Below are 15,705 nucleotides of genomic sequence, written 5' to 3' on the forward strand. Positions count from 1 at the left end.
CCCCTCCCGCCCCTCCTCTCGGCCCCGGCGCCGGGTCGGCCCCGCCGAGGCGCAGTCCCCGGGCGCGACACCGACAGCTGTGCTCCCCCTCGCGGCCCAGCCCCTGGGTCCCCATGGCTGCTCCCCGGCGGGCGGGCGCGGCGGGAACTGCCGAAGCTCCGTGCCCTTTCCGCAGACGCCGCTGCCAAGACTGGGCCGCGGCAGAGAAAGGCCACGAGGCTCGCAGCCCGGGGTTGCCTGACTAGGCCGGTCGCCGGTAAAGGGCAGCTTCTGCGGGCGGAAATGGGGGCGCAATGGGAAATCACACGTAAAAGTCTGGCACTTAGTAGGTGCTCCGTACAAAATAACAATTACAACGTTGAACATGGGGGCGGGGACCAGAGGCCACGTATTGGAACAAAAAGGTTTTAATCAGAACTATCCCGCCACACCAGAGAATGATCACTCAGGTTTCATGAATAACACTCATCATTTACAAATCCTCCCCTCCTCCCAAGTCCTCAAATCATCGGACATCAGTACACCTCGCATCCACAAAATAGGAGCCTGTTGGTTCCCTTGGCAACCATCAGACACAGAGAATAAAAGTAATGCCAAAGCTTCACTCTATGGGCAGCAGCGGATCCATCTATCATCACTGCGTCCCCCGGAGCCCAGCGCAGTGCGAGAAGGCGCGGTGCCCACAGACCCGGCCCTCTGCCTCCCTCTGAGCGCCCACTCACCCGAAACACACCAGCTGCCCCTCTGGCCGGCCGCTGGGGCCCCGCTGAGGAACGCTGGCCTCCTCACTCGCTATCCTGACCACAGCGGCCAGGACAAGGTACCAGGCGCGCAGGGGTGAGGAAACTGGCTGAAAACATCTGAGGTTTTAATTCTACACCTGCAGTTTGGGGGTAGGCAGTCTCTCCTGGTGCACAAGAAAAGCTGCTTCAATTTCCCCAGCTCAAGCAAGATGCAGAGCAACCGGGAGGGGCCAGGAGAGACAGGCACCCAGGAGGGGTTGAAGAGCAGCCTTTGGCTCCCTAGTTCCTTGGTATGCCACTGTTACCTGGCACTTGGCTGGGAGAGAAGAAAGGAGCAGGCTTGGGCAGGAGAGCTGTACTCCACCTACAAAGGGCATCTGCGTTGAAGGAATGATGTCCACTCCTCACCTCCTGAAAGTTGCATATCCACCACTGGTGGATTTCATGGTGCTCTTGCAAAACCTCTCAAGCCCTCACCTCCTTAATAAAATTAATTTTGGAAATAAATGGCTTTCTCTCTCTAGCCTCATCCTTTCCCAAACTGATAGCACCATAAAGTATGAGGTGTTTTCCTACAATAGGTAAGGGTGACATTTCTCTACTCCAGACAAATGAGAAGAAAAGGCACCTCAGGAGGTGCAACTTTGGAGACAGAGTTTTCCATACGCTGATGAGGTGTCCCCAAAACCAGACGAGGCCCTTAAGCTAGGGGGCATTCATTCTGAAGCTGTTTCTGTAATACCAGGATAGCTCAGAGGCAAACATTACATTTTCTAGAAAAGATATTAAAATGTTGTTTCTTTTGGAGCAATCCAAATGGATGGCTCTAATAAGATCAGGGAGAAATTGCCAGATCTCTGGCTAGGCCCCTTACAGGATAAACTGAGATGTCAAATGTATAGGCAGCTTAGCTGACCAATTGAAATAGCCAGGACACTTGTATCAGTCAGCATTCCCGACGCTCACCATGTTTTCAAAGCTTATCAGAGGTTAGGCCTCCGATGACGGCCTGGGCCAGATCTGCATGTGCTCCTGTATCCTGATTATTGTAATTGGGAGGAACCACTTAAGCCAATAGCCAAGTGCGCAGAGAATCAATAGGATGCAGCTGTCACATTCAGGCCTGCTCACCCTGCTCCAGTCCACCTCTACTCACTTTGCTACATGTCTCAACCTCTCTCCAGAGATGGGAGTCAGGTCCACTCTGACTGGGTCCCAGACTGCTGTTTCCCCTGCTTTCTGGAAGGCATGGATCAATGTCAAAATGGCAGGGGAATAGGTACGGTATAACATCAGAAGGAGAAAAAGGGGTGAAAGAAAAAATCTGGAGAATCAACTTATTAGATGGATGAATCTTGGCCAAGGAATTGACTTTCAAGAATTAGGAAAGTGTGTGTGTGTGTGTGTGTGTGTGTGTGTGTGTGTGTGTGTGTGTGTGGTGTTACTAGGGATCCAACCTAGGGCTTTGCAACATGCTAGGCAAGTGTCCTAACCTCTGAGCTATACTGATTACCAGTCAAAGTCTGGAAGCCACCCTTTCTGTTGTAGTCAGTGGTTTAACACAGTAAATACTCATGGTTTCTGAAATCCACCTTCAGCCTCTGAACCAGATCTAAGGAGAGCAAGCCCAGAAAGCGGCACAGTAACAAGAAGACAGCAAGACTGCAGGCTCAATGGTCTTTTCAGTGCTGGATTTATTACTTTAGAAGCCTTTCAAATATGTGGCCAAATGCCTAGCCAAGTTTGTGATGAATCAACTAAAAGAATTTTAAAGCTAAATTAAAATAGCATCATCTTCTTAAGATTAAAATAATTAAATTAAAATATAGAGTATCTAAATGAAAATAGACTATCTTACTGAAGATAAAGATGAACTAGATTTTAAAAGCAATAGAAGTTCTAAATTAGTCAAAATGGCCAAATTGAACAGCTTGAAATGTGAATTCTTATGTAATTTGTAACATAAATGACCAGACTTACACTAAATGTATTTTGGGGAAAATATTCCTTAAAAATTCTAACCTCGGGATGACAATAAGGGGATCAATGTGATACAAAATATCTTATATGCATTGAAACCCAATTAAAAAATTCTGGGCTCCTGTTGGGCATTTTATACAAAAAAGTTTATTAATTTCTTTGTGTTTCCCTTTAGAAATATAATGAACTTCAAGCACCCCACGGAGTGCATGCTGGATGATTTGTACAGTGGGTTAAAGGAAGGGGAAGTCTACAGAAATCTCTTCAAGCTTTCCATTCCAAGTTATGGAGTAGTTGGACAGAAGCACTGAAGGAGAGTGATAACATGTAAGTTTGTTCCCTAGTTAGCCTTGGGAAGGATGTCACCTCAGTGGCTTATTTCTGGGACTCCAGGAGGTTCAATTCTTTTTAAAGTCTGAAGGCCTCCAATCCCTGAAAAACCTGTTTCCAATTGTTCTTCAGGTTGAGGTTACAAGCTGGAACTCTGGAATGAACATCTGGTTGACATTATGTCACTTCTAGCCCAAAGATCTAGCAAATCTTTTCACTCTCTGTGTCTCAGTTTCTTCATCTATAGAAGATAACAACAGCACCTATCTTCACAGGACCATTGGTAGTAATTATGCCTAACAGTACATGGGATATAGGTGTGGGGGGTTGTGATTCAGGATTACAGCTTTTGATTACTGTGGATACACACACACACACACACAAACACACACACACACACACACACACACACAAACACACACACACACACATATTTTGGTAGGGCCACAATGTCCGTAGTCATGCCCTCTATTGGATTGTATTAATAGAGATAACTACAATAAGAATCGAAATTGCCAGGTATAGTGGCACTTGCCTGTAATTCCAGCACTTGGGACACTGAGGTAGTTAGATTGCCACCAGTCCAAGGCCAGCTATGCTACAAAGTGAGCTTAAGGCCAGACTGAAATACATAATAAGACCCTATCCCTCTCTAAAACAAAACAAATGAAAAAGAAAATAACTGCATGAACATCAAAAAAGATAAGGATCCTCCCAAGCCTTGTACCACCTCCATAGAAAGTGATGTTTACACAGGCACTAGTGCAAAACGTCGGATAGCCTGACATCAGATAGCCTGAGTCCCATACTAAGGGTGGAGGGATGGCACTTCCCAATGGATTGATTAGAACATCTGATCCTAAATCAAGCACAGTGTTGTCAGAGCTTGCCAGGCTTCAGGATGTGATCAACTTCCTCACATTGAGGCTTTGACCTCTTAAACACAGATTAGCAGGCATCCCAATTATATCATATTGACATGTTAAATTGTAATTTCATTTTAAAAGGCCTGCCTTATTTTGCCTACAACTACAAAAAATGGATTCTCACTGGTACATAGTCTTGTTTTGTTTTTTCCGCTTTTCTCCATGTGGACTATCCACCACCTCAATCTGGTTTCAGATTTGACAGAATGAGAATGATGCCTCAGTGGCCTTGTTCACATCTCAGCCATGGCAGCAGCAGTGTATGCAACAGATACAGATCGAGAGTCAGGGCCTAGCACGTCCTAGCAAGCAGTGAGGGCGTGATCTTAGTGTATTGCTGTGCCCAGCCTCTTTCTGAATCCCCCCAGTTTCTGGCAGACAGAATCCCGATCTTGGAATCTGCTCACACTCTGTGTGCCCAACATGGTAGTAAGAGGCCCAGCTCAGTGGATACATGAGACAGAATGAGTAGGGAGCTGAGATGTCTGCAGCGCACTAGTAAAGCCCCTAGTTTGCGTGTAACTGGCAAGGTACAGGGATGCAGGGCATAAGACAACGGCCTGGAGCCCAGAAGGGCATCCACTGTCTCGGGCTCTCACTGCGCCTACTCGTGGCAGGTGGCCAGGAGCTGCAGTGTGGGCAACTCAAATCCACAGGAGGTAGGGATGCCCCCGTCTGTGAGGCCATCCTGCTTTGTGCTTCTGCCACTTCCTGACACTCCATTCAGTGCCAGGGATCACAATTCTTCCTGGGTCCTGGGGATTTCTCCAGTGTGGACCAATTCCCTTTAGATTGTGGGCCTGGATTTCCTCCTTCAGTAATGCCAGCCCGGTCACTCACATGTAGCCCCAAATCCCTCTGCCCAGATCCCCATCCCTTCTGAAAGGGTGATTTTTAAAACAGGAGCTTCATTACTTATCACGCTGGAAGGAGGCTGCCATCGCTCATGTTCTTACGTTGTAAAGCAAAAGCCTCTACTATTATACGCCTGTGTCGCTACCATTGATCACGGGCCTGCAACAAGAGGGAAGTAAATAAGCTGAGCCGAGTTGGTTTATGATGCACACTACTGAGACGCAGGGGGGAATAAATATTTTCCAAGTGTAGAAGTCAAGAAAAAGAATTTTACTTTCAAACTTCGGAGTGTACTATAAACTACAAAAGGGGGAAAGTATAAGCAAGAAGATATACAATATATCTTACTTAACCACCAAATCTACATTAAAATATTAACATTCAAAATTTGACAACCCCACAAAGAAAGGGAGTGAAAAATAGAAATGAATTTAGTTCTACTCTTGTTACCCACCTGGCTATGGGAACCTCATGTGGCTCTTCACAGAAGGGCATATGATGCGAACTGTGAGGCCTCACTATGCCCCCCGGCATGTCTTTCTGGGTTACCCTGTCCTTTGTGCACTCCTCTATCACACTATGCGACGCTGATGCTGATGGTTTGGTTCACAAGACGCTTGATGTGGAGTCCCGGCTTCTTTGAGCACTGTAATGCTCCAGGTATTCGTCCTGCCTCAGTTACCCTCTGCTCCTCAATATCTACCTGGTTCCCCCCATTCCACATGGAGATGGGGACAGAGCAGGGGTGGAAAAGGTGATAAGTAAAAGGTGATTGGAACAGTGTCTGAATGGGCTAAAAGATGACGGGTCAGTGAAAATGAGATGTGTAAATAATTCACTGAAGATGATATATGAAGCATTTTCTTAGGTTGTCTTTGTCTACAGTATCTCAGCATCTAATTCTCGAGCGAGTTTATCGGATTTTAAAGTTCATGGGTTCTGGTCTGGTGCCTAGGAGAGTGAAGCTAGCCGAGTATATGTTTGAACCTGGACTGTATCAAGGTAGCTGGTTGATCTTTTGAGTAGTTACATAACTTTGTAAAGCCTCATTTTGCCTGAAACATGGAGCTTGTAACAGCTTTTAACTCTCACAGAATATTGCACAAGCACTAAATCAAGTAACACACAGCATAACGCATGGCACAATGTTCAACACATAGCAACCTACTCGATAAAGAATTTTTCCTCTGCTCTTTTTGCCAGCATACCTGACATGAAGGGCCACTAAACTGGGGCCAACTATTTCCACGTTTGGGGGACAAGTGAGAGGTTGTTAATAGTGGTTAAAAGTTCAGCCACTAATGAAAGAACCAAGGGCTTTAAATCCTAGCTCATCTTCCACTTTCGCAAACTACTCAAGTGGGGGTGGACAGATGGGTTTGATATCTCTAGATCTGTTTCTTTATCTGTGAAACAGGGTAATAACAATACCTAGTTGGTGGCAACTGTTGTGTGGGTTTAATAAGTTAATATATGTCTAGCGCTTGCAACAATGCCCTATCTTCATCAGCAGTTACAAGTTACCTAGCAGTAGGTTTACTTGCAGTACGACTGATTTAAAAGCACCCCACTCAGCTTTATCAATGGAGTTTGTCAGGCACCACCCTTTAGGGGACAACAAAAAGGGCCTGTCTGGCAATGTGAGAGCAGTGGCCTTCCTGTGCTTTCTGCTGGATGACTGAGGCCAACCGAAGGAGAATGGGGAGCTTGCCATGAGCGAGGGAGGAAGGGGGGAGGGCTGTCAGGTGAGATGGAGCTGGGCTGCTGCTCACACAGGGGGCAGGAGCTGGCAGTGTTCCTCCCGGGCATGGTATGGCTCTTGGGAGTGTTGGCTCAGCAGGGAAGAGAGTCCCTACAGGTGCTGGTAAACTGTGTGGTTCAACAGATGTGCCATCTGAAGCCACAGCTATGGAAAACTTGAGGGTGTTGGGCATTTGCTCCTGGTTTATTGTTTTTGAAAATTATGCTAAAATGCAATTAAATTGCATTTACCCCCTTCAGATTAAAACTCCTTTTTCTCCAATTCCAGGGAGAAAGATATTCTTGAGTAGCACATCAATACTGAAAGAGATATCACCTTGTCTGAGCACCTCGCCCATGCTTACCATTAAAGACACCACGCCATATACCTAGTTACATTTTCACTTCAGTTTTTCAACTGAGGATAAACTTTATCTGTATCTAAATTAAGGACCCAAATTTGTAGCTTTGGTTACTCTCCAGGAATTGCTACTCTAGGACTGTTGCTAGTCTATGACTGGGTCAAAGTTGAAATAGGGTCCTAATCATTGGTTCAGTGCCTTGAAACAGAAAGAAGGCAAACCAACCAACACACCAGCAAAACCTAGGCCAAGAGAAGGGCACGTCCATAAATTATGTGTGATGGTACCATTTACTGATGCTAAAACTCAGTGTAGGATTGAAAACATTCTGCCATATGTGCCTATAGTAGCATACTTTTTCCAAAACTGCTTGCAGTTATGACATCATTTGCCCTAAGTGAATCTTGTGAGGCACATACTATGAGGCTAACGTTGCTGTATTCTCCTTATTTCAGACAAAGGGATTGATACAAAACATAAGAAAGCCTGGGTCACAGAGAAGTCACTTACAGAATGATTTTACCAACTATGCCCAGTGCCTTTTCAGTTAGAACCTAACTACCAGGGCTGGGGAGATAGCTCAGCAGTCTAAATGCCTTCCTGACAAGCACAAGGACCCGAATTTGATCCCCTGTAATGACTGCATGGTGCGCTGGCCCCCAGAACCCTGGGTGTGCTGTGCTGCCCCTGGAACTGGGCATGGTGGCACACTACTGTAAATCCCAGTGCTAGGGAAGCTGAGACAGGAGGATCACTATGAGTCTGAGCTACATAGTAAGACCTCGTGTCAAATAAATAAATAAATAAATAAAATAAAACCTAACTCCCATCGTCAGTGTTGGGTAACCTTTGGTTTATCACTCCACTGGCCACATTTGTTCTGCTGTCTAATGTCTAGAGAGATTTCAGGATCTGAGAGCTGTCTCTACACCATGTAAACCCCACCAGGGCTGAAAGAGCACCGACATGCTGCGGAACGGCAGCCAGCTGTGCCTTGATCCACCTTCCACTGCACAAACTTCCCTCCAAGGTTTTACTATCTTTTTCTGGAAACATTTATCTGAAAGCAGTCATCTTTAGGGCATTACACATTCTGTTCCTGTGCTTGTTCTAATAGACATTAGTCTAACAAGGTTTTCATGGAAAGCCTCATTATCAAATATCTTGATCCTAAACATTCATTTTCCAGAGTTCTCATTGGGCAAAAAATAAGACATATGCTTCCAGCAGTTTGGAGACTCATACAGCTAAACAATATTCTGTGTTTTCACTCTTGTTCAGGCCTTAGTTTTTCTCTTGTCTCTTCCATGCTATTAAAATGGAGCAGGAAACTCTAAAATGGCTGCCAGCCTCCATCCGGAGGGCTTCATGGCTCAAAGAAGATACTTTGCAAATCATCAACTGCTACACAGGTGCAGCTGTTCTGCTCATAGGCCACTGTTGTAAGTCGGGGCAACCCTGTGGGCTTACGGAGACCTGCCAGCTCCTCTCTGGCCCTAGATAATTTCCGTTTGCTGATGACGGCTGTAAATTAGACTAAAACTTTTTTCTGCTTCAAACTAGCTTTTCTTGAAGGTTCCCTGAGAGAAATACAGTCAAGACAATATAGAATATGTGCCTATGTCACCACTACACACTGTCATTCCTTCAGGGGTACACATTCACTTTGTGGTAACAAGACTCTGCTGTGGAGGGTAGTCTGTGGATTCAGTCACTTGAGGGCCAGACTATGATGTGATCACACACACACACACACACACACACACACCCCTCACCTCTACCACTGTCACTCCCCTTGGCATCTTGTATGGTATTCTCATGCCTTTACATGTAGGAGACAGCATCAATAAACTGGTCAGATCAACAAGTTAATGAGCAAACAACCAGATCTCTGCCAACTAAAATAGAAGTGAATGATGGCATTATTTCAAATATAAATGAAACTAAACTGTAAAGTCATCGCCACCAGCTTTTGGATTTCATAGAATACAGGAACCTACAAAGCTAAGAACTGGGAACAGATAAGTTCTCTTGAAAATGATAGCAACTGAAATACCACATCAACCATTGTGGTCACTAGTCTCTAAATACAGCCCCTGACAATGCTTCCTGTGTATGCCATTCTCCCAGGAACCTATGTGCTGGCCTCTAGGCTGGATCTGTGACTTTTGGCCGACAGAATATGGAGGAAATAGTATTCTGAAACCTCAGAGCTCAGGTAGTAAGAATGCTTGGCAACTTCTGTTTCCTTGCGCTTGGAATCCATGTTGTACGGAAGCCCAAGTAGCCCAAAGAGGCAAGCAGGCCTCAGGCCCAAAGAAAGCCCTGGCTGAATTCCCAGTTGACAGCCTCCTAACAGAAGCTATCTTGGGTGTGGCTTCTGTAGATCCAGCTGAGGTCACTTTCTGCAAACCTTGTGGAACAAGGAGGAGTCCTTTCTGCATAGCTCAGTCTACAGTGTAACACTGCAAACACACAACTGCTTTAAAATCTGTGCTTGGTTGCAAAGCAATCCAAACTGAAACAACCATCTGGGTCTGCAACAGTGAGACAAGGGGAGAGGACAGCAGTGCCAGGAAGAAGAGCGTCCAGGTTGCCTGGCAGTCCTGCCTTTCCAATGGCAAGGGGCAGAAAGACCACCACAAAAGGAAAGATGAGTAACAGCCACAGCAACAACAAAAAATCCTGAAGTCAGGTCGGCTAAGTCACTTAACACTTCCTCAACTGAGATAAGAAAAATCTTTGCTAAAATAAGAGAAAGTTTTCTATTTGACAAAGTAGAGGAAATACAACGATATTAATGAAAGAATAAATCTGGTTTTCCCCTTTTCTTTTGGAGGCTGGAAATGTTTGCAAAACTAAAAAGTCTTTGGTAAAATCCCTTCTTTTATCTAAAACAGATTGCAGTTGTAAGCCCGGCCCCATAAACTGCAGGTTCAAAGGAACCTGAAACTGAATTAGCATAAAATCTGGAGTTCTCATTTCCACCAAATGCGCAGCTGCCATCTGACAGCCATTCTATGATTTTGCTTTCAAATAGAAACTGAAAGTAGCTGAGGTGGCACAGGCCATGGGCGCTATGCTTCCATTCCTCATTTCTTTCCAGGCACTTGTCTCAGATTCTGCAGAATCTGAGTCCTACCCAAAGTCCTAAACCTTTAGTTACCAAAGGAAGATATCTCTGGGAACCATGTGGCCACTTGCCTACCAAGACCTGTGAGGGGATGTGCCCCAAAGCCATGTTCTAAAGTACATTCATGAGGGAGGAGGAGGAGCAGGAGGAAAAAGAGGAGGAGGAGAAGGAGGAAGAGGAAGAGAAGGCAAAGGAGGAGGAGGAGGAAGAGGAAGGGAAGGTAGAGGAGGAGGAGGAGGAGAAAGAGGCTGGGGTAGCGGAGGAGGAGGAGGCAGAAGAGAAGGAGGAAGAGGAGGAGGAAGAGGAGAAGGAGGAGGAGAGGAGGAGGAGGAGGAAGAAGAGGAAGGAGGAGAAGGAGAAGAAGGAGAAGGAGGAGGAGGAGGAGGAGAAGGAGAAGGAGAAGGAGGAGGAGAAGGAAAAGGAGAAGGAGAAGGAGAAGAAGGAGAAGGAAAAGGAGAAGAGCTACTGAGATAGAATCTGTTGGGAATATACTGGTCAGAGGACAGCGAACACCCTTCATCCTTTCCTAGATTTTTGCATTACAAATGCCAATGCCCACCCTGGGATACACTAAAATTTAAACACCAGCAAGTATGTTGATTCACTGAATACTACCTCAGTTTTTTCCTCAGGTCCTGACAGCCCTAAGCAACTACATTTAATTCTCTCAAAGCAAAGGGAGCTGCCTTGCCTACTGTTGAAATATCACCCCCTCTGGGACAAAAAGTTACACTTCTCTGTATAGAAAAGGACAAAAATTTGATAATAGGTAGCTGATGTCCCTGAGCAGTAGAAGCACTGGAAGAGGATTTTCTCACCCCCAGCAGGGAGGGTAGAACTACCCAGAGCCATCCTAAACCTCCTCCTCTGAGTCCCCATATAATGGACTGAATGAACTCAAGTGACAGCTGGTGGGGGTGGCCTCAATAGCACATGAAAAGCAGGCTGCAGCCCCACAGGGAGACACAGCCTTCTCCTCCCCTTCATGAACGCTTCCTGCGGGGCCTGCCTGATTCTCCCACCCACCATGCCCCACCCAGGCCATCTGCTCCCCAACTAAGGCACTGATGTTAAGTTAACGTCAGGCACTCAGGCGAGACATGGGGAGGGGCCTGTGCCATCCAGTATGGGAGGCTGCCTCTGCCCTTGGGAATTTCAAGAAACTCACAAGGAATCGGAACTCCCCTTGCTTTCACTGGGGTTTGTACCTCCTTTGAAGTTCCTCTACTGTTCATGTACAACTTTTCATATTCTCCAGGAGACAAAAAAAAAAAAAAAAATACAGCGAGCATCTGGTATTTACACAGAATCTTAGAGGGAGTTGATGGATTTAATTAAAAGTGTTAGTAAAACAGGAAAATTGTAGCCAGGCTTTCAAATAGCCACTCGCCTATAACTAACAAGACTTTTCTTTGTGCCACTGGTAAGGAATGCTACTTATTTTCCTGCCAATGCGTTTTCTTGGGGGAAGAAAAAGGTTTGTAAAAATACAGTAGCTGGCTGGTAGCTTTTATTTTAATTTATGATGTCCATCGTATACAAAGATCAAGCTGCAAACAATATTCCACCAGGCAGTGTGCTTTGGGCTGCTTTTCCATTAGCAAGGTGGCAGTGGGTTTTCTCTCAGCTACCTGTGCTCAGTGTGCTGACAACATGCATTTGCGACATGACTGGCTAACTTTAAGGTGCAACACGAGGCCAGAAAGATGAATGCGAATAACTGGCCTGTACGGCGATTACAGAACTGACCCAGTCTCATTAGCAGCTAACTCGGGAACTTTTAAAAAATTGTTTTCATTACTATTGTAGACCATTACAAAGAAGACGAGGGCCTGAAGGAGGAACCAACTGCATTAGCGAGGCCAAGAGATGGGGGTTCTAGAACAGGTCCAGTGCCCACTAGTTGTGATTTTTGGTGAGTCATTTACTTCATCTTTCCTTCACCATTAAAATGCATCTGGGCTGGTCTCTCTCTAGCTCATGACATCTTGTGACATTCTGTGATGCAGTACTTAGTTTATACACAAAGAATGTTCTCTGTGCTGCAAAAGAAATATTTTCCCCTTTCCATTTTCTTGATGTTTATGTGATCAATTTCTAAGAAGGGCATCCTGTTCAATTCACCTTTTCTGCCCCCCGCCTGCTGCCCAGCTTGCTTGGAATTTCCTAGTAAATCAGAGAAGTGTCAGAGGCATGTGGCAGTTTGCATTTAATCTTTCCAACTGGCGAGGGCAGTTCAGCTTCCTCATCACAACCGTCAAGGCCCAAGTGCGTCTCTGGGGCTCCACGGCGCTGTCACTTGGTACTACAGGCCCATTAAACACATTTGTCAGCTTTGTGCTTTAAAAACAAAACTAAAAGGGTAAACGTGTCATCACGCACTTTTTAATCTGAAAACCACAAGGGAAGGACTTCACAAAGAAAGAAAGAAAAAAAAAAAAAAAAAACCATGCATACCCTCCCCGAATCCACACAAGCCAGCACACTGTTAAATTCTAAGCCGAGCTTTGTCTTTGTAGGCCAATCCTAGCCAAGGAAATGTGCAGACCACATTGGGAACCGACTCAGTCATTCCTGACTTCTTGACAATCAAATAAAACAATAAATAGCCTGAACTGTGCTTGAAGGGAGAGGACCACATGTATTTCCTCTCAGGATTTTTTTTCCCCCAACATGAAAGTTTGGCTTGAAAAGAGCTTATTGTACAGACACATGTGGCCTCAATAGGATAGATCTTTAACTGATGAGACGGATTCCAGATTCAAGCACACAATATCAGGATTTAAACCCCTAGAATTCGGTAATGGAAAGTTTGGGTCATATTAAGGGCTGTTGGATCCAGGGAGAAGATTTAGTCTTAAATTAGCCTCTTGAGAAGGCTGAACATCCCCCTAAGAAGCACCATATGTCTCAAATTGTACCCCTTTCCTTCTCCTCTTGGCACTCCCCGCTTTGACAGACCAGAAAATTCCTGGCTGCAGACCCTTTTCCTGTGTGTTGATGGTTGATTCTTACTTGCAGGATGACTGGGTTCTTTCGTGTTGTTTATCTGTTAATGTTTTCCTCCAACTTTGTAATTTGCAAAATCTCAAACTTAATAGGAAAGACTAAAGATGGCATGGCTGATACCCACAGCCTTTCACTCACAGTCCTCACTTGGTAGCTTCCTGTGACTTTTCCTTGAAACTGTACCCATTACCCTTGAACTGTATCCATTTCCTATCCACCCACTCAGTGTTCGTATGGGAGGTAGGCAAATTCTCTGAACTTTCCTTCTAGCATTTTCCTTGCGATTGCCAACCTGATGGGTCAGCATTCTCAAGACTTGGCCTGGGACTGATTTATGAGTGGACAGGATTCCTATGCTCTGAAACCCCACACATGTGCCCTGACAGAGTCCTGCGCAGCGCCGCTCATCTCTCCTGTGTTCCCTGCCTCCAGAGCAGTGATAACTCAGCTTAGCTGGGGCCTCTTGGAAGTCCTTCTGGGCTTGCTGGTCAACCAGTAATAAAATGTTTACTAATTAGGGGGAAGAGAAGGGTCTGCTTCCGTGGGGAGTTAAAAGTACTTACTGGCTCCAGCACAGAGGCTTGCTCTGGATATTAGCATTCAGCTGACCAAAAAAAAAAAAAGTAGTATTTCCCTATTTTCTGTCTCTGCTTTCTCATTATAGAGTAGAAAATATAATGCACCTATTTCACCTCTATGGATTAAATTAGCTAGAACAGCACCTGGCACAGAGCAAGTACTCAATAAATATACCTGTTATTGTTATCATTAGTATGCCTTGTATGTCTCACTCCTCTGGTACCACTTTTGAGGAGAGCCCAGGGGCGACACATGATTTGGATTTGCACTTGGCCATGTAAGCCTCTTAACCTCATCTAAGCCTCCTGTGCCCCCTCGAGTGGCTAGGGGAAGGAGCTATGGAAAAGGGGTGTGACGGGAAACACTGGCAGGAGAGGAGCCGGGGAACGACAAACGCTTTGTAAGTACTGCTGGTTGAGGATTAAGGAAAGACAGGTGGGTAGGCTACTTGGAGTGGGGGCCTTCGGTGAGCAGCAAGAGAAGTATTGTCTGAGAATCAGGTGACAGACAGACTACATATTAAAAGTAAGTAGCTGAAGTGGTAACAAAACAGAGGCCCAACATACAGAGTGTTTCTCAAAGGTCAAATGGAGAAGAACTCGCAGGGAATGGAAGGCACACATTTAGGTGAAGTCTGTGAGTCAGTTCTGAGCTGGCTGCAGTCAACAGCAGGGACATGACACCCCACATAGCCAACAGCCCATGCAGTGATGCTCTCGCTGTCTTTCCCTCTTTCTCTTTCACAGGATCAACCTTTGATGCCGAGTCAAGAGTAAAGAACCCAAATGCCACTTGGTTCACAGACCACTCTGCCCATGGGAAAAGAAAGAAAACACCAGCAGAAGGAAGCCTTTATGGCCTGATGGTAGTTCAAAAACCCGGATGCAAATCTGGCCACACACCCTGCGGCTCCACACAGGTTTCCCTTGAATCTGGTGGGCCATGACTGCATCTATTCTATGGTAGAGGGTCTCCATGGGCTTTGCTTAGGCTAGGTTAGAAGAAGGCTGGGAACATATCCCTTGGGAAACTCCTCCAGAACCCAGCTGCCATTCTGTGAAAAGCCCAAGCCACATGGGAAAGACATGCGGAAATGCCCCGGTGGACAGTCCCAGCTCAGCTCAGCCGGGAGCTGGCCTTGCCCCAGTGGCTCATGAGTGAGCAAGAGTCTTCAGGTGATCCCAGCTCCCAGCTACTCAAGTCACCCCGACAAGCGGCCATGCCACATGCTCTCCAAATTCCTCAACCATCAAATTAGGAGCAGGAGAGAGGGCCTCTGGTTTGATACCACTAAGGGTTGCAGCAGAGAACTGAACCAAACACTTGCTAAATACGGATTTTCTGCTTTATCTTGCACATTCTCCATAATGAAGCTGTTCATTTTGGAGGCAATTTCCATGACTGGTGAGGGGAGGGAGGCAGGAGAGATTAATTTGAAATATTTCTGCAGTACAGACCACAGCTGACATGCAGTAAGAAGCTTAATAATGGGACAGAGATTGCCAATAGAATCACAGGGTGCATGAGGTACATCCAGTCACAAGCCAGAAGCTCTTGCTGTGTTGCTTTTTAAAAGAAATCAACAAATGCAAAAGAACTTGATAAATACTTTCCATAACAAAACACAATTGGTTGCAATGGGATCCTGCGCTGTTCCTCATTAGTTACCCTTCGCTAGTCAGACAAGCTCCGTATCTCGCGGAAATCCACCGTGGATTCTTTCTAGTTTGTTGGGGAATGTGACTATACATTTCCTTTCCACTGCATGCTTTCTTGAGTCTGCTTTTAAATCTACCGTACATGCTTAGCTCCCTCTTCCCACAGGAAAAAGAGCCTTGGCTTCCAAAGAGGGGTAAAAGCAGGTACCAAGCAGCCTTTGAAGTGGCTCTGCAGCAGAGGAAGTGGAAGAGGCCAGGCGGCCATTATCAGTGGCTACCAGGTGCCTGGGGATCGCGTAAGGTGATAAAACACTTGGCTGACACCAGAAAAGAGAATCATCCCTGGTCTCCGGCTCCACCCTCACTCCTAGCTCCCTGCCCTTTTTTTTT

The 15,705-nt window shown here is 45.8% G+C and overlaps 1 protein-coding gene across 4 annotated transcripts in view; it reads right to left on the reverse strand.

Moving 5' to 3' along the window:
- Auts2 (AUTS2, activator of transcription and developmental regulator) overlaps positions 1–15,705 on the reverse strand; it is a 321,552-nt gene that overhangs the window by 92,087 nt on the left and 213,760 nt on the right. The gene's annotated exons all lie outside the window — the stretch shown is intronic.

This window comes from Octodon degus, unplaced genomic scaffold (genome assembly GCF_000260255.1).
Source record: "Octodon degus isolate 3935 unplaced genomic scaffold, OctDeg1.0 scaffold00035, whole genome shotgun sequence".
NCBI lineage: Eukaryota > Metazoa > Chordata > Mammalia > Rodentia > Octodontidae > Octodon > Octodon degus.